This window comes from Balaenoptera physalus (genome assembly GCF_965194825.1).
Source record: "Balaenoptera physalus genome assembly, chromosome: 1".
NCBI lineage: Eukaryota > Metazoa > Chordata > Mammalia > Artiodactyla > Balaenopteridae > Balaenoptera > Balaenoptera physalus.
The window spans coordinates 133,671,103-133,696,968 of record NC_138882.1 but is presented as its reverse complement, the minus strand read 5'-3'; positions in this window follow the sequence as shown (position 1 = coordinate 133,696,968).

The window sequence follows — 25,866 nt, the reverse complement described above, 5'->3', positions numbered from 1 at the left end:
TAGTAGGCACTCAATAAATCTTAGTCTAAGCACAAACAAAGTTTCCTAATTCCTTAGTGTGCTTTCTCTTCCCCAGTGACATTACCCTTTGTTCAGTTGTTTAAACATGCTACTCAGTGCTATTTTAAGACCCCTTCATACAAGTGCTGCTTCCTCTTGCCTGAAATAATCTTCTTTCACATTATAATATGTATCCCCTGTTTATTTTCAGACCAAGTTCACTCCTATGTACACCCTATGCCCTGCCTTTCATCGTGGTTATCATGCTTATAATTATTTGATAGCCGAAGTCCCCAACAGAACATAAGAGCGCTATGTTGTGCCTCTTCACATTCTGACATCAAGCACAATGCCTTTCTAGAGTAGGCACTCATTAGATTTTAAGCAAATGGTTGAGTGACTCTACCAGTGAATGAATGAAATAAGAACAAGTATTAGAGAAAGTAATCTTACTGATCTGGATCATTAAAATCAACTAACAATTTGTTACAGTTTTTTTTCAGAGAAATGTTTTTATGAGTCTTGAATTTTTTCTCAAAGGTCCTATTGAATACAGTGCTTATCACTTGAAGACTTTTAAATATTTATTGAATGAAAAAAATAAATGCATTAAAAGGTGCGTATACATTCAGGTTTTGTTAGTATAATTGTTATACGTGCATTTTGTTTGCAAGTATATGTTTGGTGAATTTCCAGACTTGGTGAATGATGTATGTTTTTTGGATGGATAGTCTTCCCATTAGAGATTTTAGTAAAGTAATAGAATAAGAATGTATTTTGGAAATATTATGATTTAGTATAAACTCTATTTTAAAAAGTTATATTTGAGGTATTTGATGAAGATATGTTTTTAGTTAATTGAGGTAAAATTTCCCTATAACATTATATGTTTCATGCATACATTATATTTTTGTATACTCTACAGTGTGTTCAACACCAAAAGTTTAGTTTCTATCTGTCACCATACAGTTGACCCACTTTACGCATTTTGCCCTCCCCCCACCCCCTTCCCATCTAGTAACCACTAATCTGTTCCTCTATATCTATGCCTTAGTTTAATTTATTAATTTCTTTTTTTAATATTCCACATATGAGTGAAATCATACATCATTTGTCTTTCTCCATATGTCTTATTTGACTTAGCATAATACCCTCAAGGTCCATCCATGTCGTCACAAATGGCAATGTTCCATCTTTTTATGGCTGAATAGTATTCCATTGTGTGTGTGTGTGTGTGTATGTGTGTGTGTGTGTGTGTGTGTGTGTGTGTGTGTATCACATCTTCTTATCCATTCATCTGTCAATGGACACCTCTATACTTCGGGACAAACTCTAGATATAAGTGTTGTGATTTTTTTTGGCCAACATAAATATCATGCAGAAATTGATGGTTGATTGGGAGCAAGATTTGAGTATATTTTTCTCTCATCTAAATATTAGAGCAAATGTTCTTATTATTGTTTACCTTTCTGTGTATTGATCTCTATGTGTATTACCGATCTGTATATATACAATGATAGAGGAATCAATAGCAACCCTATAAAAACTGTATCTATATTTTTCTAATTCCCGAGATAGAGGTTTTGTGAAAAGAGGAAGACTGTGTAACATCCATCTTATTGAAATATCAATGCACTGAGTATTCAGAAGGCTTGGATTATATGGAAAGAGATTTAATAGAAGAAAGGTCATTGAATGAAAGATTAATTATAAAAGTTTACAAAGGGGTTTTAATTTAAAATATACTTGGGCCTATAACTGACTAACTTTAATGCTTGCAGTTGATAAAAATTTAGAAAATTGTAATTCAAAACTGCAGCTTAATATTTGATTCATAAGGAACTTTAGCTAATGTTTGTTCACCAGCTACTTACTGTTCAGTGAACAGCTGTACAGAACTTATTAAAATTCAGAATCCAAGACTACTCCCACTATGCATGATATCATGGACAGAAAAAATATGGAGGATTCCAAATGAGCCAGTTAATGTGAAGCAGCAAAAACTCACTTAGAAGAAGTGTTTTAATTAAATGCCACATAATTATTATAATCAGATTCTAAATAATTTAATAGTATAAATCACTGTGAACCCAGGTATTTTTGGTCAATACATGAAACAATAAAATAAGTTTAAAGATTCACTTAGAAAATTCCACCTGATCATAATTTCAAAATCATCATTTCCTAATGTTTCATATTTCTTTGTTTGAATTTAAAGCTGTTTACATACATACAGAAGCATGACACCAAGTAATATATTTGAATACAGTGCAATGTATACAATATTTTGTTTGTATTTGTTACTTGTCATTCCAAGATGACAGCAGTAGTCTTATTTTGCAAAGCTTTCTTTCCTTATAAACTTTATTTTTTATGTAAGTCCAAAAGATGCTTTTGTGATTGAGGTATCTTTAAAAAAAAAAAATGGCCTTAGAAATACTTTGCAAATAAATTCACAAAGCTATTGCAGTGTATTAGACATATCTAAATATCAGTGGCTTAGAGTTCAGAAAACTTTCCTCTATGGGGACATTCAAATTTTTTAAAATGTACGTCAAATTTTAAAATGTACATCAATTCAGCACCCTGATTTTTTTCAAGTAACTTATATTTTTGATAATCAAGCAATGGATTGTTTACCACACACAAAAAAATACATCTTAAATGGTATAAAGTCAGAGAAAGAGTGAGTATAGCTCCAAAAATGGACCTAGAAAAGGAAAAGAATAAAATTTAGAATGTAGAATGCAATCTGAGATTGGGAAAATTATGAGAAATAGAAAGGATCTACCATATAAATATTTCCCCTTTCAAACTTAAACTATATTGCTGTAAAAAACACTGGTATGATTGGGGTCTGGATCAATATGGCGGAGTAGGAAGATCGTGAACTCACTACCTCCCACGGCCCACCAAAATTACAGCTACTTACAGAGCAACTATCTCTGAGAATGACCTGAATTCTAGCCGAGGAGATTTTCCAAACTAAAGATATGAAGAAGGAGCCACAACAAAAACTGTAAGAGGGGTAGAGATAGAGTCTAGTCAGGACCCACAGCCCCCAGCACAGAGACCCACAAGCAGGAAGAAAATCACAACCACAGAGATCTTCCTCTAGGGGCAAGGAGTCTGATCCCCACATCTGTCTCCTCAGCATGGGAGTCTTGCACTGGGCAGATGAACCTCCAAAACATCTGGCTTTGAAAACCATCAGAACTTAGATTAGGGAGAACCAGAGAGCATAGGAAACCTAGATTTCTGTCTTAAAGGGGGCATGCAAAAACTCTCACTCCAGGTCCCAGCACAGAGGCAGCAGAGTGAGAGGCTTTGAGGGAGATCCACTTGTTGGTCTTGGAGAGACTCCAGAAGAGTCAGGAGTCTGCCTGGCAGAGTCAACTCCCAGGGACTAAGACACAGCCATTTTTGTGATCTCATTCTACCATGCAGATACCAGCACTGGTGGGTGCCATTTTGCAGCCTTCCCTCTAGCCTATTAATGACAGGACCTGCCCCACCCAAAAGGTATTTGTATCAATTGCATGCCACTGGACCTCTCAGTAAGTTGCACCAAGGGCCTGCCCCATCGACCAGCATGCCCACAGCAATCACACAGTGCAGGGCCATGCAATCAGCTGTGCCAGGGACCTATTCTGCCCTCCAGCATGCCTGTAGGAGTTGTGCAGCCAGCCACACCAGAATGCCCACAGCAACGATCATGTCCACAGCAACCACACAAGGCAGGGCCTTGTAACCAGTCAGGCCAGGGGCTGCGCCTGCATACCAGTGCCCCATGCAACAGCTGGCTCCATCACAACAGAAAGATGCAAGCAACCCACATAGGGAACACATGAAGCATTTGGTTCTGGTAGCCAGAGAGGAGTATACTGCTAGGCTGCATAGGAAATCTCCTATATAAGTCCATTTCTCCAAGATTGGGAAATGTAATGGAACTGCTTAGTACAAAGGAATAAACAGAGAATTAGGCAAAATGAGGAAACAGTTTTCATTATGTTGAAAAATGAAAGAACAAGACAAAACTCCAGAAAAAGAACTAAATGAAATGGAAATAAGCATTCTACCAGATAAAGAGTTCAAGGTAAAATCATAAAGATACTCATGGAACGTGGGAGAAGAATGGATGAGCACCATGAGAAATTCAACAAAGAGTTAGAATATATAAAAAAAGAATCAATCAGAGCTGAAAACACAATAACAAATTAAAAATACACTAAAGGGAATCAGTAGTAGATTAGATAATATAGAAGTACAAATGAGCAATCCAGAAGACAGAGTACTGGAAATTACCCATACTTAATAAAAAAAATATTAATAAAAATAATGATAGTTTAAGGTACCTCTGTGATAACATCAAGTGTACTAACATTTGCATTACAGGAGTCTGAAAATGAGAAGAGAGGGAGAAAGGGGCAGAGAACTTATTTGAAAAACTAATAGGTGAAATATTCCCTAACCTAGGGAAAGAAACAGACATCCAGGCCCAGGAAGCACAGAGAGTCCCAAACAAGATGAACCCAAAGGGTCCATAGCAAGACACATTATATTTAAAAGGGCAAAAATTGAATATATAGAATCTAAAAGCAGCAAGAGAGAAACAACTGGTTACATACAGGGGAACTCCCTTAAGGCTATCTGCTGACTTCTCAGCAGGAAATCTGTAGACCAGAAGGGAGTGGCAGGATATATTCAAAGTGCTAAAAGGAAAAAACCTGCAGCCAAGAATATGCTACCTGGCAAGGTTATCATTCAGAACTAGAGAGAAAAAGAATTTAAAGAAAAGCAAAAGCTAAAGAGTTTATCATCACTAATATAGCCTTGCAAGAAATGTTAAAGAGACTTCTCTAAGCAGAAAAGAAAAACAACAATTAGAAACTTAGAAATTATGAAAGACAAAATCTCACTGGTAATGGCAAATACATACTAAAGGTAGTAGATCAACCACATATAAAGGTAGTAGGAAGATTAAAAGACAAAAGTAGTAAAATCATCTATATCTACAATAACTAGTTAAGGGATACACAAATAAAAAGACAAAGTAGACGTTAAAACAAAGACTAGCAAGAGACAAAGAAGGGCATTACATAATGATAAAGGGATCAATCCAACAAGAGAATAAACCCTTGTAGGTATCTATGCACCCAACATAAGAGCAACTAAATACATAAAGCAAATATTAACAGACATAAAGGGAGAAATAGACAGTAACATAATAGTAGATCATCCAGATGATAGAAGAAAATTAATAAGGAAACATTGGCTTTAAACAACACTTTATACCAGACAACCTTAATAGATATGTATAGAACATTTCTTCCAAAAGCAGTAGAATACACATTTTTTCAAGTGCATATGGAACATTCTCCAAGACAGATCACATGCTAGGTCACAAAGCATATTGCACATGCTAGGTCTGACCACAACTGTTTAAAACTGGAAATAACTACAAGAAGAAAACTGGAAAAAACACAAACACAGAGAGGCTAAACAATCAATACTTCAAGAAAGAAATCAAGGAGAAAATTTTTTAAAATACATTATACAAATGAAAACAGAAATACAAACTACCAAAATCTATGGGATGCAGCAAAAGCAGTTCTAAGAGAGGAGTTCATAGTGATACAGGCCTGCCTCAAGAAAAATCTCAAATAAACAGTCTAACTTTACAAGTAAAAGAACAAACAAAGCCAAAATTTAGAGGGAGGAAAAAATAAAGATCAGCATGTTAATAAATGAAATAGAAACTAAAAGAAAAAAAATAGAGAAGATAAATGAAACTAAGAGCTGGTTCTTTGAAAAGATATATGAAATTTATAAACCTTTAGCTAGACTCAGCAAAAAGAGTAGAGAGAAGGCCCAAATATATAAAATTAGAAAGCAAAGAGGAGAAGTTAGCTGACACCACAGAAATACAAAGGATCATAAGAGATTACTACAAAAAATTGTACACCAACAAATTGGACAACCTAGAAGAAATGGATACATTCCTAGAAACAAACAATTTTCTAAGACTGAATTGTGAAGAAATAAAAAATCTGAACAGACCTAATATTAGTAATGGAATTGAATCAATAATTTTAAAAAAAACCTGCCAACTAATAAAAGTCTAAGACCAATTGGCTCACCAGCGAACTCTACCAAACATCTAAAGAAGAGTTAATACCTATCCTACTCATACTATTTTTAAAACTTGAAGAGGAAAGATCACTCCCAAATCTGTTCTATGAGGCCAGCATTAACCTAAAACCAAAACAAAAGACACTACAATAAAAGAAAATTACAGGCCATTATCCCTGATGAACATAGATACAAAAATCCTCAACAAAATATTATGAAATAAATGTAAAATACATTAAAAGGAACAAACATTCAAGTGGGATTTTCCCCAGGGATGCAAGGATGGTTCAGTATCTGCAAATCAGTCAATGTTATATACCACATTTATGACAAAAGATAAAAATGATGTGATCATCTAAGTATGAGAAGAAAAAACATTTGATAAAATTGAACACGCATTTATGACAAAACTCCAAACAAAGTGGGTCTGAAGGGAACTTACCTCAACCTAATAAAGCTATATATGGCAAACCCATAGCTAACATCATAATCAATGGAGAAAAAAATATCAGGAACAAGACAAGGATAGCCACTCTCACCACTTTTATTCAACATAGTATTGGAAGTCCTAGCTAGAGCAATCAGACAAAAAAAAGCGATAAAAAGCATCCAGATTGGAAAGGAAGAAATGAAAGTGTCACTATTGCAGATAACATGATAACTATATATAGAAAACCATGGAGACTCCTCCAAAAAAAGTATTAGAATGAATAAATGAATTCACTAAAGTTGCAGGACACAAAATTAATATAAAGAAATCTGTTGCATTTTATACACAAAGACCGTTCAGAAAGAGAAAGCAAGAAACAATTCCATTGACAATTGCACAAAAATGAATAAAATACCTAGGAATAAATTTAACCAAGGAGGTGAAAGACTTGTATACTGAAAACTATAAGACATTAATGAAAGAAGTTGAAGATGACACAAATAAATGGAAAGCTATACCATGCTAATGGACTGGAAAAATTAATACAGTTTAAAAGTTCATACTACACAATCTAAAGGTTCAATGCAATCCCTATCAAAATACCAATTGTATTTTTCACACAACTAGAAAAAATAATCCTAAAATTTGTAAGGAACTACAAAAGACCCTGAAAGGCCAAAGCTATCTTAAGAAGAACAAAGCTGGAGGTATCACACTCCCTGATTTCAAACTATACTACAATTACAGTAATCAAAACAGTATGGTACTGGCAAAAAAGACATATATATAGGTCAATGCAACAGAATAGAGAGCCCCAAAATAAACCAATTCTTATAAGGTCATTTAATTTATGACAAAGTAGGCAAAAATATAAAGTGAGGAAAAAACCTTTTCTTCAATATATGTTGAGAACACAGGACAGATAAATGCAAAAGAATGAAACTGGACCACTTTCTTACACCGTATTAAAAAAAAATAAATTAAAAATGGTTTAAAGACTTATATGTAAGACCTGAAACCATAAAACTACTAGAAGAAAACATAGGCAGTAAACTCTTTGACATTAGTCCTAGCAATATCATTTTTGATATCTTCTCTCTTCAGGCAAGACCAACAAGAGCAATAATAAACAAGTGGGACAACATCAAAGTAAAAATCTTTTGCACAGCAAAAGAAATCATCAACCAAATGAAAAGGCAGCCTACTGAGTGGGAAAAGATATTTGCAAATGAAATATCCAATATGGGGTTAATATCCAAAATATACAAAGAACTCGTACAACTCAATAACAAAAAAGCAAGAAATCTGATTTTATTTATTTATTTATTTTTAACATCTTTATTGGAGTAAAATTGCTTTACATTGTTGTGTTAGTTTCTGCTGTATAACAAAGTGAATCAGCTTTATGTATACATATAGCCCCATATCCCCTCCCTCTTGCGTCTCCTTCCCACCCTCCCTATCCCATCACTCTAGGTGGTCACAAAGCACCAAGCTGATCTCCCTGTGCTATGCGGCTGCTTCCTGGTTGCTATCTATTTTACATTTGGTAGTGTATATATGTCAATGCCACTCTCTCACTTCTTCCCAGCTAAACCTTCCCCCTCCCCATGTCCTCATTCTCTACATCTGTGTCTTTATTGCTGTCCTTCCCATAGTTTCTTCAGAACCATTTTTTTTTTCTTTTAGATTTCATATATATGTGGTAGAATAGAGTATGTATTTTTCTCTTTCTGAGTTACTTCACTCTGTATGACAGACTCTAGGTCCATCCACCTCACTACAAATAACTCAATTTCATTTCTTTTTATGGCTGAGTAATATTCCATTGTATATATGCTGTCACATCTTCTTTATCCATTCATCTGTCAGTGGACACTTAGGTTGCTTCCATGTCCTGGCTATTGTAAATAGTGCTGCAATGAACATTGTGGTACATGACTCTTTTTGAATTATGGTTTTCTAAGGGTATATGCCCAGTAGTGGGATTGCTGGGTCATATGGTAGTTCTATTTTTAGTTTTTTAAGGAACCTCCATACTGTTCTCCATAGTGGCTGTATCAATTTACATTCCCACCAACAGTGCAAGAGGGTTCCCTTTTCTCCACACCCTCTCCAGCATTTATTGTTTGTAGATATTTTGATAATGGCCATTCTGACTGGTGTGAGGTGATACCTCATTGCAGTTTTGATTTGCATTTCTCTAATGATTAGTGATGTTGAGCATCCTTTCATGTGTTTGTTGGCAATCTGTATATCTTCTTTGGTGAAATGTCTATTTAGGTCTTCTGCCCATTTTTGGATTGGTTGTTTGTTTTTCTGATATTGAGCTGCATGAGATGCTTGTAAATTTTGGAGATTAATCCTCTGTCAGTTGCTTTGTTTGCAAATATTTTCTCCCATTCTGAGGGTTGTCTTTTCATCTTGTTTATGGTTTCCTTTGCTGTGCAAAAGCTTTTAAATTTCATTAGGTCCCATTTGTTTATTTTTGTTTTTATTTCCATTTCTCTAGGAGGTGGGTCAAAAAGAATCTTGCTGTGATTTATGTCATAGTGTTCTGCCTATGTTTTCCTCTAATAGCTTTATAGTATCTGGCCTTACATTTAAGTCTTTAATCCATTTTGAGTTTATTTTTGTATATGGCGTTAAGGAGTGTTCTAATTCCATTCTTTTACATGTAGCTGTCCAGTTTTCCCAGCACCACTTATTGAAGAGGCTGTCTTTTCTCCATTGCATTTTCTTACCTCCCTAATCAAAGATAATGTGACCATATGTGCGTGGGTTTATCTCTGGGCTTTCTATCCTGTTCTATTGATCTATATTTCTGTTTTTGTGCCAGTACCATACTGTCTTGATTACTGTAGCTTTGTAGTATAGTCTGAAGTCAGGGAGCCTGAGTCCTCTGCCTCGTTTTTCTTTCTGAAGAAGGAGATCTGATTTTAAAAATGGGCAGAGGACATGATTAAACATTTTTCTAAAGATATACAGATGGCCAACAGACACATGAAAAGATACTTAATGCAACTAATTATAAGGGAAATGCAAATCAAAACCCAGTGTGATATCACCTCACACCTATTACAGCGGCAATCGTCAAAAAGACAACAAATAATTTTTTTTGAGTTCTTGGGGAATTAGGAACCCTCACATACTCTTGGTGGGAATATAAATTGGTGTAGCCACTATGGAAAATGGTATGGAGTTTCCTCAAAAAATTAAAAATAGAACTATCAAAATGATCCAACAATTCCATTCCCGGGTATCTATCTCAAGAAAATGAAAACACTAATTTGAAGACATACGTGCACTCCTGTTTTCATCACAGCATTATTTACAATAGCCAAGATATGGAAACAACCTAAGTGTTCATCAATAGGTGAAAGGATAAAGAAGAAATGGTACACGCACATACACACACACACACGCACGCGCGCGCGTGCAATGGAGTATTAATCAACCATAAAACAGAATGAAATCTTGCCATTTGTGACAATGTGGATGGATCTAGAGTGTACTGTGCTAAGCAAAATAAATCAGGCAGAGAAAGACAAATACCATATTATTTCACTTGTATGTGGAATCTAAAAATACAAAACAAATGAACAACGACAAGGAAAAACAGAAACAGACTCATAGATACAGAGAACAAACTGGTCGTTGCCAGAGGAGAGTGGCTGAGGGATGCACATAATATGGAAGGGGATTAAGAGTTACAAACTTCAAGAAAAATAATAAATAAGGTGTGGTGATATAATGTACAGCATAGAGAACATAGTCAACAGTATTGTAATAACTTTGTATGGTGACACATGGTTAGTAGATTTACACATCATTTCATAATATGTATAAATGTTGAACCACCATGTTGTATACCTGAAACTAATACTGTATGTCAACTATACTTCGGTAAAAATAAAGTAACAGTAGAACAAAAATCTTATTGAAAACAAATTTCTAAACCTCAGCTACTTGCCTAATTCAAGTAAACAAGGGAACTCATGTATTATGTAAGACTTTAAAATTCACATTTTCTTCCCTTTTCCATTTATATTTAGGATCTCTTTCAAGTACACCTTTAGCATTCCTGTCACTGTGGCCATTATTCATCCAAATGGATCTGTAGAGGGGACAACTTCCTAAATGTAAAATTACAGTGGCCATACCTTAGGGACTGTGCTTGAACTGAAAATGAATTTCTAATAAATCAGAGGTGGAAGGTGAAGGGATTCTAAACCTTCTATAATGCGTGGTAACTCCTCCCTTCCTTTCTACCTCCTTTTCCTTCCTCCCTCCCTCCCTCCCTTTTTTTCTTCCTTCTTTCCTTCTTTCCATCCTTCTATAATTTCTTCTTCCTCTCCATCATCAGTCTGTTTCTCATATACCCTTTCTGCCTTCCTTTTCCACTTTTAAGGATCCCTGCTGAATTGGCCCACTCAAATAACCAAGGATAATTTCTCTGTTTTAAGGTCAGCTTAATTCCACTTTGCCATATAATAGTGCATTCACAGGTTTTAGACAACTTTGGCAGGGGTGGGGGCATTCTGCCTACCACAATGAACAGCACATTATATTTATTTTCCATATGCTACTTCTCCACCAATCCTTATGTGATATAGAGTTGAAAGAAGGCATTTTGTAAAACTAAGAAGGTGGAATTTTTAGTTTTTATTTCATATTTTTATACAATTGTAAAGGTTACTTTCCATTTACAGTTATTACAAAATATCGGCTATATTCCCCATTTTGTACAGTACATCCTTGAGCCCATTTTACACCCAACAGTTTGTACCTCCCACTCCCCCACTCCTATATCGCCCCTACCCTCTCCCCACTTGCAACCACTAGTTTGTTCTCTGTGAGCCTACTTCTTTTTTGTTATATTCAATAGTTTGTTGTACTTTTTAGATTCCACGTATAAGTGATATCATACAGTATTTGTCTTTCTCTGGCTAATTTCACTTAGCATAATGCCCTCCAAGCCCGTCCATGTTGCTGCAAATGGCAAAATTTCATGTATATATGTACCACATCTTCTTAATCCATTCATCTGTTGATGCACACTTAAGTTGCTTTCATATCTTGGCAACTGTAGATAATGCTGCTATGAACATTGGGATTCATGTATCTTTTTGAGTTAATGTTTTTGTTTTTTCGAATAAAAAGCTTTTAAGTTTAATTTGGTCCCATTTGTTTATTTTTGCTTTTATGTCCTTTAGGAGATAGATCAAAAAAATATTGCTGTGATTTATCATTTATTTTAAAACACTTATTTACAAATTAATTAAAATGTATTGACACAGATAGTATTTTCTTGGCTTATGAAATAAATTATTTGTGAGATATAAATCTTCCCTTGATGTGGCATTTACCTAGAAAAGTTAAATCACCACTAAAAATGACAAGACACCATGTCTGATAGAAGTCAACTATTGAATCTGAAGTCACACTTTCCTGAATTGACTGGTTTTCTTTTGATGACAGGTGCATTATATACATTGCTTGGCCAAGACATGTATCCAGTATATGTTTACTTAATAAATAGCTTCTTTTTATTGGAGTTTTATATTAGAAATGTATTTCTACAAAAATTATTATGATTCCTTCTTATAATAATGAATAGTATATTATTGTTCTCCTTGGATTTCTATTAAGATGTTTGAGGAAAAGGTATTATATTTCCTTCCCTTAGGCCCTTAATATATTTAGGTTGACTAGATTAACATCCAAATGATAGTCAGATTTTTACCTCATTATTTTTACTGTCTTTTCCAAGGGAGTTTTTTTTGTTGTCACATTTACCAAGGATAGGTCAAAATAGTTTAAATTAAAGATTAATTGAGAGATATGAAACGTTTTAAAAATATTTTTTCAAATAGTACACAGAGACCATTCTGAATCAGGGCTATCTTAGCATCAGGAAGGTAAAAATTATGCCTCTTACAGAGACTTCAGAAACGCAGTTGCCGTATATGGGAGATAAGTAAATTCTAATTATCCCTGTCTATCAGCCAACTGTTTCTGTATACTTAAACTTATCAGATTATCTTGACAACTTCATTGTGTTTAATTGTCTTCTTAAAATCATAAATTTGTTTAAAGTTAATGGGTTAATACAAATTCTATTTTTGCAAAATATGCTTACATATTAATATGAAATATTTTTTAATGCTAGAACTTATGGAAATAATGGGAGAAATATGAGAGAAGTGGAGAAAGTTCTGAGTGAACCGAAAGTTAAATTACTTTCTAAGCTCTGCTTGGTAGGCCAAGCTTAATTATTAGGAAGCTACTAATTGTTATTCTTCAAAGAACCCAGTATCTGCCTTCCTTTTGCATTTGTTACAAGCAGATAATGAGCTAAACTTGCTATGAAGCAAAAAGTTATGACTAATGTCTCATCTAATGATTTTGAATCTAAATTTAGCCCTTTCTTTGATTATGTTTCCTAAGACTGGATTATATAAAAAGGTGATGAGTATATAACCTTAAAATATTTGCAACATTTCTCTGTTCATTTGTTAAAAATGCCCAGAATTCATGATTTTTTTCGTTTCTCAAAGTGAAGAGTGTTTTTTTCCCATTATAAAAGTAATATTAACACCGAAAAGTAATTCAAATTCTAAAAGGAATTAAAAGGAAGATTTTAAAGAATCACTAAAAATTCTATCATCTAAATGCCTTCAGATATTTTCTTTTATGTACATAGAAATTATTAAATTACCATATTTTACATGAGGCTTGTAACCTATTAATTTATGAAACAAATTGTAGGTGCATTTCAGTGGCGATAACTATATATCTACATTATGAGCTATTGTTCTATGTCAGGTCTTTCATTTTGTGGCTATGATATTTCCGTTTTTTTTTTTTTTTTTTTCAAATTTTAGCAATGTTTTCAATTAATTATATCTAATTGGTAATAGTATTTATTTATTTATTTATGGGTCTTTGTTGCTGCACGCGGGCTTTCTCCAGTTCCGGCGAGCAGGGGCTACTCTTCGGTGCAGTGCGGGGGCTTCTCACTGCAGTGGCCTCTCTTGTTGCAGAGCACAGGCTCTAGGCACGCGGCCTCAGTAGCTGTGGCGCACAGGCCCAGCCGCTCCGCGGCATGTGGGATCCTTCCGGACCAGGGCCCGAACCCGCGTCCCCTGCACTGGCAGGCGGACTCCTAACCACTGTGCCACCAGGGAAGTCCCGATATTTCCGTTTTAACGAGCCCCCAACTGATGGACATTTATATAGTTGCCAATATTTTTAATGATCTAGGATCCTGAGAGACGCACATGACTACAATCATCCAACTATGCAGTTAGCATCAGTACCTAAAAATATAATTAATTGATCAAAAGATATGCCATTCTAAAATTTGGGTATGCATTTGGACTTCTAATGGTTTATCTATTTCATTACTCCTAGACCACCTAGGTTTGAATGTTGGTTTTACAACTTGCTAACTCTGTGATGCTGGATAGGTTCTTTAATCTTTCTGTGTCTGAATTTCCTCATCTGTAAAATGGGAATAATAACAGTATTTACCTCTTAGATTGTGGTAAGAGTTAATTATACTGGTCAGTTCTTAGAACAATACCTGACACATAGTAAATAAATGGATTATGTTAACTATTATTATTATTAGTCTTTAATTTGAATAAAGAAAACATGAAAACCCTATGTTTTGAGTACTGCTCTAAATCTCATCAGTTTTGCTTCAAACTATACTTTTTTTTATAACTTTCTAGTTAATTTATAATTTTATTTTGTTTTCCTCATTTATACAAGGATTATTTAGGAGAGTGTTTTTAGAACTTGAAATTTGGGGGTCATACTTTAATAATTCATTTTAATTATATATATTATGTTCAAAGAATATAGCCTACGAATTCTCTACTTAAAAGAAAATTAATAAGTTTTTTTGTGGTCAAGTAGATGATTTAATGTTTGTAATTGTTTCATGGATCTAAGGATTTATTCCATTAATATAATTATTCAATTGGTGAAAATATTTGTTTATTGATAGTGACTGGAACATTCAAATCCATTATAGCTGCTCTATTTTAATAAATATGATTTGTCAAAATTGAGAAAGAGATGTGTTGAATTCTCCCAATTACAATTATTTTTCAGAAATAAACTTTTTACAAATTTGTTTTATCCGTTTATCTGTCAATGGATATTTAGGTTATTTCCAATATCTTTGATATTGTGAATAATACTACAATATTGTGATATAAGCCTACAGTGGAATATTATTCAGGCTTAAAAAAAAGAGGAAATCTTCTCATATGTGACAACATGGAAAAATCTGAAGGACATTACGCTAAGTGAAATAGTCACAGAAGGATAGTCACTCATGATTCCACTTATATGTGGTATCTAAAATAATCAAATTTGTAGAAACAGAAAATAGAATGGTGGTTGCCAGGGACTAGTAAAATGGGGAAATGGGGAGCTGCTGTTCAATGCAGCTAAAGCTTCAGTTATGCAAGATGAATAAGTTCTAGAGATCTTCTGTATGACATTGTGTCTATAGTTAACAATGCTGTATTGTGTGTTTGAAAATTTAAGAAAGTAGATATCATGTTAAGTGTTCTTACCACAATAAAAAAAATCTATTCAATGTTCATGTCTAAAAAACTTAGAATATTTTTAAGTAAATATTAGTATTATTAAAAAAGAAAGTTTATGTGCATATTTGCTATCTTGTTCAATATTTGAAGTTTTAAGTCTGTTCTTTGAAAATTTAAACTTTTTATCTTATATATAGTGTTTTTTTGCCTTGTTGAATGCTTTTGTACATAGATTCCAGTGTGCTGGAAATATTGTCAGGTCTTTTTTTCTATTGTTTATTATTGTCTAGGAATTTTTTGCCCATCTCTTATTTCTAACTTGTTTTTATCACTTTATTTTATTTTAATTTTTTTGTGTGTAAACAACATATGTGTAGATTTTGGTTTTACCCATTCTAACAAGAAATTCAGCATGTTTACATTTAGTGTTATAAATGATATAATTGTTTTTATTACTTGCATTTTATTTTATGTTGGCTATTTATTTTACTATGTGGTTGTTCTCTTTTTCCTTTTTATTACTTTTCTGACTTTATTATACCTGTATTATTTCCCTTTCTGCCTTGCTAATTATATGCTACTATGCTTTTCAATATGGTTATGCTTATCTTCCCATTCCTAACAATCATAATTTAATATGTCTTTTTTTCTTTATCATATTAAACGACAATCCAAGATAAAAGCTTTAGAAAACATTAACTTTCCCACTTCTGTTTTTTGCTTCCTGTACTATTCAGGGTAAGCTAAGTTAGGCTATATGGGGGATCTCAGAATTTCAGTTACTTCACACATTATAGTTTATTGTCAGTTATGCAAAGTCTGTAGGAGCTTTAGCAGCTCTTAAGGGAAGCTCCCTCTGAATGGAGATTCAGTGATTTAAGGTGTTTTCATTTTTGACTCGACCATCTCAGCTTGTGGCCCCCTCAATGGCTGTGGCAGAGAAAGAGAAAGCTTAAGCTTCAAAGAATATGTTTACATACTTCACTTCCACTCATATTTCATCATCCTGAATTAGTCACATGGCCCCACTATAACTGCAAGACATTCTGAAAAATATTGTTTTCACTTGTGCTTAAAGGAAATGATGTCAATATATAGTACTGTCTCTGCCTACCTTCCCACCCTTATGAATTGTTTCTTGAAATAATCTAAAACTTTTAGTTTAGGCTAGTATTGTTTTTCACATATCTCATAGGTACATAACATTTTTGTAAGCAATTAGAAATCAGAAGGAAAAGTTATTTTTCTTAAGGAGGAAAATTTAGGTTTATTTTTTGGAAATAAGGAAACATTAAGAAAAACAGACCATTATTGGGGAAGATACCACATTGGTTTACAATCTTTCACCCATAAAAGTAAGTAGGTCAAGAACATAGAGCTCAACCAAATAGAATGGGAAGTCCAAGTGCAAGTCCCATTACCAGTGACCTGGGTTGCAGGTTCTTCCTCATGTCAATAATGGTTTGTTAAGAGAAGCAAAAAACCACAAAGGACTGTTGGTGTGGTAAATTGGTTGACTAGCTCCACGTTAGGATAATTCCTATGAGAAATCTGGGTGGGCTTCAGACAAATGATGAAATTATAAGGAAGTGCTTTGAGTTTTAAATAAGAGGAATTTGTTTTTAAGGCTGAGAGCTTGAGAACTTCTTGGTTATTGAAGAACTATTGCATCTCACGTAGTATGGTTCAAGTCACTGTAAATGAACAACTGGACTTGTTGCATAAGGGGAGACCCTGGGACTGGGAATAGTAAATTTTGTGATATGACTTACTTTATTAGCCACGTGTCTGCTTGCTACTTTGCAATCTTCTGCTCCTTACTGTCAACAAGGTGATTGAACTCATCCCAAGGTGATAGGATAATTAGAAGATAGAGTAAAAAAATTTTTTTAAAATACTAGTGCCATTCATTCATACGTGTCCGTGTGCACACACACACACACACACACACACACACACACACTCATGCAGTCTCATACACATATATACACAGGTATAGATGATTTTGTTTATTTTTATCTTTTGCATTTTGAGATCTATGTTCTTATTGAATTTTTACTTAGTTAAAAGAATGCATCAAGTATGCTGACAGTCTCTCTACAATTTGCATAGTACTATCTTTCTTTCTTTTTGATAGAGGAATGGTATCTTGTCTTGGCTATAGAATTCTTGAAAGGCAAATCATTTTCTCTCAGTAGACTGCAGACATTATTTGATCATCATCTTGTTTTCTGTACCTGATATGAAAAATCTGATCATCATTCCCTGATAAGAAGCTTGTTCCTTCTATAGGGAAGTTTGTAAGATTCTCTCCTTATATTTATTATTCATGAATTTCAAAAACATGTATCTAAGTCTCATTTTTAAAATTAATCTTACTTGAATCTCAATGAGCCCTTTCAATCTGAAGAAGCCAGTCTTTTTTCTTATAAAGATAAATAATATCTTATTATTTGCTTATTTGTTACTATTTCTGTACCTTACTCATTCTGGAATGTCCGCATTTGGATGTTATATCTTCTAAAGCTATTTAGGTTTCTCATCTTTACGTTTATTATTTCTATTTTTTTCTTTAGTTTGCCACATGTTTTGGCATTGTACATGACATTCTAATCCATTAATTCTCAATATTGATCATCCTATATTTTTAGTTTGTTGATTGAATTTTAAATTACAGAGTTATTAAAAATATATTAAAAACACTATTTTTTTTTAAATGTTGAGATTTTTTTTTTTTTACTGTTTTTTAGTTGAAAATCTCACCTGCATCCTTAATCAGCTTTATTTACTTTTTCTAGGGATTTATCTTGTCCTTTCTTCCTCTAGTTCTTTAATGTCTGAAGTTGTTATTTCTCTTTACTTGCTTATGGTTTTGTGTGTTCTCACCTGGCAAACTAGGCCATTAGTGTTTGGTGGCCAGCACAGCAATTTCTATTCTTGTGGACCGGTTGTGACCCATGTAGACTGAACTCAGATCACTAGTGATCCTCCTCCAGGTGTTCACAAGTGATCAAGGACTTCCCTTTCCAGAATCGTTTGCAGGCATGACCGGGAAACAAGCCAGGGTAGGCCTCCTCAATACTATTGACAGTGTTCTGTTGTCTCCAGGAGCTCTTTCAATGAATTCATGCCCAGGGACATTATCTGTGTTTATGCAGGAGTCACATTGCACAAAAATGACTACTGAGGAGATGAGTAGGGCCAGAAAACCAGCTCATGCCCCTCTTGGCTAAGCCATGTACGCAAGAAGGAAGGAGTATAGCCAGATTTTTTTCTAATTTTCAGGAAGATCCCACGTGGAATAATATTGGTTCTGCTTAAAGCTTTGTCCATGGTCTGGAAGCTAGGTAAGCTTTCTTTTAGGCTTCAGGACCCTCAGATCCCACCAGGATAAAAGAAGAATGACATATCATTGTCTTTGTCTCCCTGAGGTTGTATGGACCTGTTTAGTTACTTTCCCAGGTTTCTGCTAGTGTGTTTATCCAAGTGATAGTCTTACTCCGGAAAGGAGAATAGGCAGTTAGGAGGATGAAGAATTCAGAAACATCTACATATGTTGCCATCTTGGTAGGAGCTACATATTTTATTGCTTTTAAATAGCACTTTATTAGACATATAATTCTTTATCTGCTTTATATCTTGCAAGTATATATATCACAATTATTTACTTACATTTATTCTAGAGGGTTTGGTGTGTATATGAGTGTATTTGAATGTGTATTGCCATATGTAATTTTTTAATTTAAAATGTACCAATAGTTTCCTTTATGATTTCTGAGTTTGATAACAAATGAGATTTTATTATACCAACTGATTCTTAATGAGTGTTCATACACACATAGAGACCTACGTGATTGGTTTTAATGATTGGATAGTATTTCAGTATATTATAAATATGATTTAACTAATCCCCTATTGTTTTATATTTTGCTTGTTTCCAACATTTTATTTTTTCAATACTGTTTTAATGAGTCTTTTGTAAATATACGTTTTCACAAACAGTATGAAAAAAACATTTATTGAATACCTACCAGGGACTGTGTACTTACTGTTCAAGGGTACAAGGATCAGAGAGTGAAGTGTTTCTTTATTTAAATTCCTAAAAAAGATATTTTTGGATCAAACTCCAGATTACTTAAAAATTTCCAAAATATTACCAAATCCTTCATAAGTTAGTATCTACTTACATAGTTATTATAATATAAAATATTGCTTGTTTCTCCATACCTTTGCTCATAATGGATAGTATCCCTCTTTTTAATGTTGCCAATTTAAAAGGTGAAAAATGATAACACATTATCTCTTTAATTTGATTTTTTTTAATTTGAGTTTGATTACAAATCTTCTCGTATGCTTAATCCTTATAAATACATGTTCTCAAGTAAATTGCTTCTTTTTAACTGGGGTATTTATCTCTTACTTATGGATTTATGGAAGTTCTTTATACAGTAAAAATAGTAACTATCTGTCATGTAAATTAAATATCATTTTTTCCAATATATAACTCAGAACTCAGTGGCAGAAAAGTGTCAACACTAACCGGATAAATGAGAAAGGGATATCTGTGGTTTACAAAGCCCATACCTTTGTCAGGGCTTAGGAACATCATTGAAGCATGAGCTGTATGAATGACCCCCAGAGGCAAACTACCAAGCTGGACTGCCATGGGTGCTGCTGCTTCTGGATAACGTGATTTGCTAAATTGGAAAGCAGCCACTCCATACCTCAGTCCAGAACCATGCTCTCTCTGGTACCCCAGGCCCTCTCACCCTGCATTTAACTGAGAGCTGAATTCAGTCCTTATCTAAGTTCAATTGCATAGTACAAACCAAACCCACCCAGAGGCCTAGTTTCAAGGAAACAACCAGGCAGATAACAGGCCCTGTGTACAGCAAGACACATGAGAAATTGGTTGTAATGAACACCATGAGTGTAATTTGCTTAATTTCATTTTTAATGTCATTAGCCACACAGGAATTTTAAATATTTAAATCACCAATGTTTTCTTAGTGGAAAAAAATTGTGTACCTTTCTCAGAAAGCGATCACACATTTTAAGACATATATTTTCTTTCGATATTATTTTTAAAGTATTTTGAAGTATTTGAATTTTTAAATTAATTTTTATTGGAGTATAGTTGCTTTACACTGCTTTGTCAGTTTCTGCTGTACAGCAAAGTGAATCAGCTATACGTATACATATATCCCCTCTTTTTTGGCTTTCCTTCCCATTTAGGTCACCACAGAGCACTGAGCAGAGTTGCCTGTGCTATACGTAGGTTCTCATTAGTTATCTATTTTATACATGGTAGTGTATATATGTCAAGAAAATTTTTTGAATTTTTCTAGGATTGCAAAAATGTTGTAAAGAATATAATGAATTCTTATGTACTATCTGATTGCTCCATCAATTTACTAATATCCCTATGAACTATATTAAAAAATGAATCAGCTTTATTGAGGTATAAGTCACATAATATAAAATTCACTTGTTTTCAGTACACAGTGTAATATTTTTAGTAAATTCCAGAATTGTTCAACCATCACCACAATCCAATTTTAGAATATTTGCAGTCTTTCCTTGTGTCCAATTTGACATATTTTCTTTTAGCTCTTATTTCATAGTCATATCTAAGAACCATTGCCTAAGAAACTATATAAGAAACACAGGGTCACAAATATTTACTTCTATGTTTTCTCCTAAGAGTTTTTTTTATTTTGCTCTTATGTGTAAATCTATGATCCATCTTGAATTAATTTTTTTGTATGGTGTGGGGTAAAGGTCTAAATTCATCTTTTTGCCTATGAATTTCTGATTTCTCAATTATATTTTATTGAATTCTATGATTATTCTTGTCAGTACTTCTCTTTCTTCATTATTACCACTCTGTAGTAAGTTTTGAAATTTGGAAGTGTATGTTCTCTGACTTTATTCTTCTATTTAAGAACATATTGGTATTTTTGGCTACTTTTCATTTCCATACAAATTTTAGGATCAACTTTTCAATTTCTTCAAAGAATTTCTACAAAAAAAGCCAGCTGGGATTTTGATAGAGTTTGTGTTGAATCTGTGGATCAATTTGGGAAGTATTACCATTTTAACAATATTAAGTATCTCTATTTATGAACATGGGATATCTTTCTATTAAATAAGGTCTTTAATTTTTTAAGGTAACATTCAGTAGTTTTAATAGTGTAAATTTTGACTTCTTTGTTAAATTTGTTCCAAAATATTTTATTGGTAATATGTAGAAATCAAACTAATGTATGTTGATCTTATATTCTGTGACTTGGCTGAACTTTTTTATACATTGTAGTATATTTCTTTGTGTATTTCTTTGACTAGGTTCATACAGGATCATGTCATGTATAAATAGGACAGTTTTACTTCTTCCTTTCTAGTCTGGATGCCTTTTATTTCTGTTTCTTCCCTGATTGCACTGAAATTTCAATGCAGTGCTGAATAGAAGTTGTGAGACAGATATACTTGTATTCTTCTCAGTTATGGGGAAAGCATTTAGCTCTCAATATTATGTAGAATGCTAGTTTTGAGTTTTTATAGATACCCTTTATCAGTTTGAGGAAGTTCCATTCTATTTCTAGGTTCTTGCACTTTTTTTAACAAATCATATATAGATGGTGGATATTATAATTTTTTTCTGTATCTGTTGAAATGATCATATAGTTCTTACCTCTTAATCTATTAATATAATGTGCTACATTAATTTTCAGCTATTACTCTTACCTTGCATTCCCATGACAACCCCACTTGGTCATGGTATATAATCCCTTTTATGTTTGCTGGATTGGTTTGTTTATATTTTTTGCATCTATATTTATGAAGCATATTGTTTTATAGTTTTCTTGTGATGTCTTTAGTTTGGTATCAGGGTAATACTGATCTCAAAATAAGTTAAGACATGTTCACTTCTCAGTTTTCTGAAAAATTTTGGGAAAACTTGGTATTATTTCTTCTTTACTATTTTAGTAGAATTCACCTACAAAGCGATCTAAGCCTGTGTTTTTTCTATAAGAAGATTTTTTAATTACTGATTTTTGATTATTAATTTCATTTCTTTATGTGTTGGTCTGTTCAAATTTTTCTCTTTCTCCTTTAATCCGATCAACTGGTGTGTTATATATTATATAAATTATCCAACTATGGTAATGGTTGTGTGATATTTAGAAGTGTTATATCACCTAGTTAAACTGACCTTTCTTTCAGTGTTAAATGCCCCCTTTTAGCTTTCAAAATATTTTGTCTTACCATGTATTTTGCCACATAGCTTTTTTCTTTGTGCTTTTATGGTACATATCTCCACTTTCTTTTGCATTTAACTTTTTGTCTTATAATTAAAATTTGTCTCCTTTAACAGCAGATAGTTTTGTTTTGGGTGCTGTTATACATTCTGACTATCTCAATATTTTACCTAGGGTATATAGTCTAGTAAATTCCATGTAAGTACTGATTTAATTTTATTTCTTTTCTCTTTTGGATTAACCAAGTATTTTTGGTACTTTATTATTTATTTATTTGTTGTTCAGTATTCCAGTTATCCTAACCTACAGAGTATAATGTGCATCTTTGGCTTACTACAATCTATTGTAAATTCGTACTGTTACTGCTTTTCCAACAATGTAAGGCCATATAAAGTTTAAATTCATTTACTTCCTATGTGTTTGCTATTTTAAATATATTTTACTTATGTATTTATGTTATACATTCCCAAAGAAATAGCTACCATGTATGCTTTAAACATTCAATATTCTTTTTATATTTACCTTTTCAATGCTCTTCACTCCTTCGGCAGTTCCATGCTTCCATCCTGGATTTGTTCCCTGCAGTCTGAAGAATTTCCTCTAGATTACCTTGTAATACAGTTCATTGGAGAGAAATTCTCTTTGCTTTTTGTTTTTTGGTCTAAATTTATATTTATTTCATCTTTATTTAAGGGTACTTTTCTGGTTACAGAATTCTACTTGGAAGTTGTTGTTTTTTCAGTCATCACTTTAAAGATATTGTTTCATTATTTTCTGGCTTTTATAGTCTGTGTGGAAAAGTTACCCACACTCATTGATATTTGAGGGAAACGTCATATTTCCTCTGACTGCCATTAAGACTTTTTCCTCTTTTTCTTTGTGATTTTTGCATTTTGACTATAAAGTGCCTCGATGTAATTTTCTTTGTATAGACTTTGTTGAGGTTCTCTAGAAAATTCTCAGCGTTTATATATTCTGATACTGCTTTTTCTGTATTCTCTCTTTCTTCTTCCATTTCTATTATGTATATTTAACCCTTGCCTATGTTCCTCATATCTATTCTGCTATTACCTTATTTTCCTATGTTTTCCTCTTGGTGCTTCAGGTTAAGTATTTTCCTTCACTCTGACTTTAGATTCACTAATTTTTCCACTGAAATGTTCAGTCTGTTCTTAAATCTGTCTAGTGAATTGTTTCTTCCAGTTTTATGTAGATATAATTGGCGCACAGCACTGTATAAGTTTAAGCTGTATAACATAATGGTTTGACCTACATACATCATGAAATGATTACCACAATAAGGTTAGGGGACATCCATCATCTCATATAGGTACAAAATAAAAGAAAAAGCAAAAATAGTTTTTCCTTTTGATGAAGTCTCAGGACTTGCTCTCTTAACATTCATATATAATACAGCAGTGTTAATTATATTAATCACATTTTACATTACATCCTTAGTACTTATTTATCTTATAATCATAAATTTGTGAAACCGAGGGTAGTTATCAGTTAGCCATAAATAAATTATAAACTGTAGGGCTTCCCTGGTGGCGCAGTGGTTAATAATCTGCCTGCCAATGCAGGGGACACCAGTTCGAGCCCTGATCCAGGAAGATCCCACATGCCACGGAGCAACTAAGCCCATGTGCCACAAATACTGAGCCTGCACTCTAGAGCCCACGAGCCACAACTACTAAAGCCCGTGAGCCACAAGTACTGAAGCCCGCGCCTAGAGCCTGTGCTCCGCAACAAGAGTAGCCACCGCAATGAGAAGCCCACGCACCGTAACGAAGAGTAGCCCCCGTTCGCTGCAACTAGAGAAAGCCCATCTGCAGCAAGGAAGAACCAACTCAGCCAAAAATAAATAAATGAATGAATGAATGAATGAATGAATAAATAAATAAATAAAAGGGGAAAAAAATATAAACTGTAACCTGCCTTCACAGACGAAGCTCCTTTTAATTGTTTTTATAAAAACTTGCATGTCCTCCAAGCATCATGTAGCCTAAACAATAAAATGTTTGCCTGAGTTGTTTTTCAGAAACTGGGAATCAGCAATTTTCAGAAACTGGGGATCAGCTCGATCCAGTTAAGACTGGTTAGGATCACTTAGCCTGCAACTGGACATGTGTGTGTGTCCACTCAGTGGCTCTTTGACCAAAAGGTGAGAGGACCAAAAACTCCACCCTCAGAATATGCTATGCTACCGCGGCCATATTCTAAAAATGCATCCCATGAAGACTGTAGCTTACTTGTGCCTGCACAGAATCACACTTATCTCACTGTTTTCTTATCTCTAGTTACCTTTCCCCATGTTCATATGCCTCAGCTTTATCTCATAAGTATCCTGAGCCCCTTGCCTTTGGAGAGACAGATTTGAGATTTGTTCTCCTGCCTTCTTGTTTGGCTGCCTTGTGAATAAACCTTTTCTCTGCTGCAAACCTTGGTGTCTCAGTGTTTGGCTTGCTGCTCACTGGGCAAACAAACTTGGTTCGGTAACATTTATACCTTTTGACCACCTTCATCCAGTTCTCCCTCCCCTCCACACCCGCCTCTGGTAACCACAAGTCGGATCTATTTTTCTATGAGTTTTTTTGTTTTTTGAAGTATAATTGACCTCCAACACAATGTTAGTTCCTGGTGCACAACATAGTGATTTGATATTTCTATACACTACAAAATGATCACCACAAAAAGTCTAGTTACCATCTATCAGCATACAAAGATATTATGTTATTATTGACTATCTTCCCCATGCTGTAGGTTCATCCTTGTCACTCATTTATTTTGTAACTGGAAGTTTGTGCCTCTTAATTTCCCTTTCCTATTTCACTATTAATTCTTAATTTTAGATATATTACTTTAGACCTGGAATATATATATTTGATTATTTTATTAAAAATTTCAATTTTCTATTGAAATTTTTCACCTCTTCATCTATTTTGTTATTTCTTTTAAGTTCTCATAGTCATCATAATTATTAAGCCCATATTTGATACAGTAAATAAGTTAATTGCTGTGAGTTGTATTCCTTTATCTTTTTTTTCTTTGCTTTTTTATTTAATAGATACAGTTTTTAGCATGCTTAAATTTTTGTGTAGGTGTTGAATATTCTGGATACTGTTATATTTCCTCCAAATGAGATTAACTTTTCTATTAGCAGCAGATAGAATACTGGTGGATTATCTATTGAGGCCTGGTCTTAGAATTTTTTAGAGTTGGTCTTGAGTTTTGCTGTCTTGGTAGGCATACTTAGTGCTTTTAGGGCATGGCCCTTACTTCTTGGATGTATGCTCCTTTTGGGTTCTTGACTAAAATCCAGGATGTTTTCTTCTACCTTGGTGTGACTTGAATCCAACTCCCCCTTTCGTGGGTCAAGAGGCTTCTCTCATCTCCACTCAGCTCCCACCTACAAAGATTTGGATTTCTTAGAACCTGTTCATGTGAGTGTCCAGCTTAAGAGTTGAACAATGACATA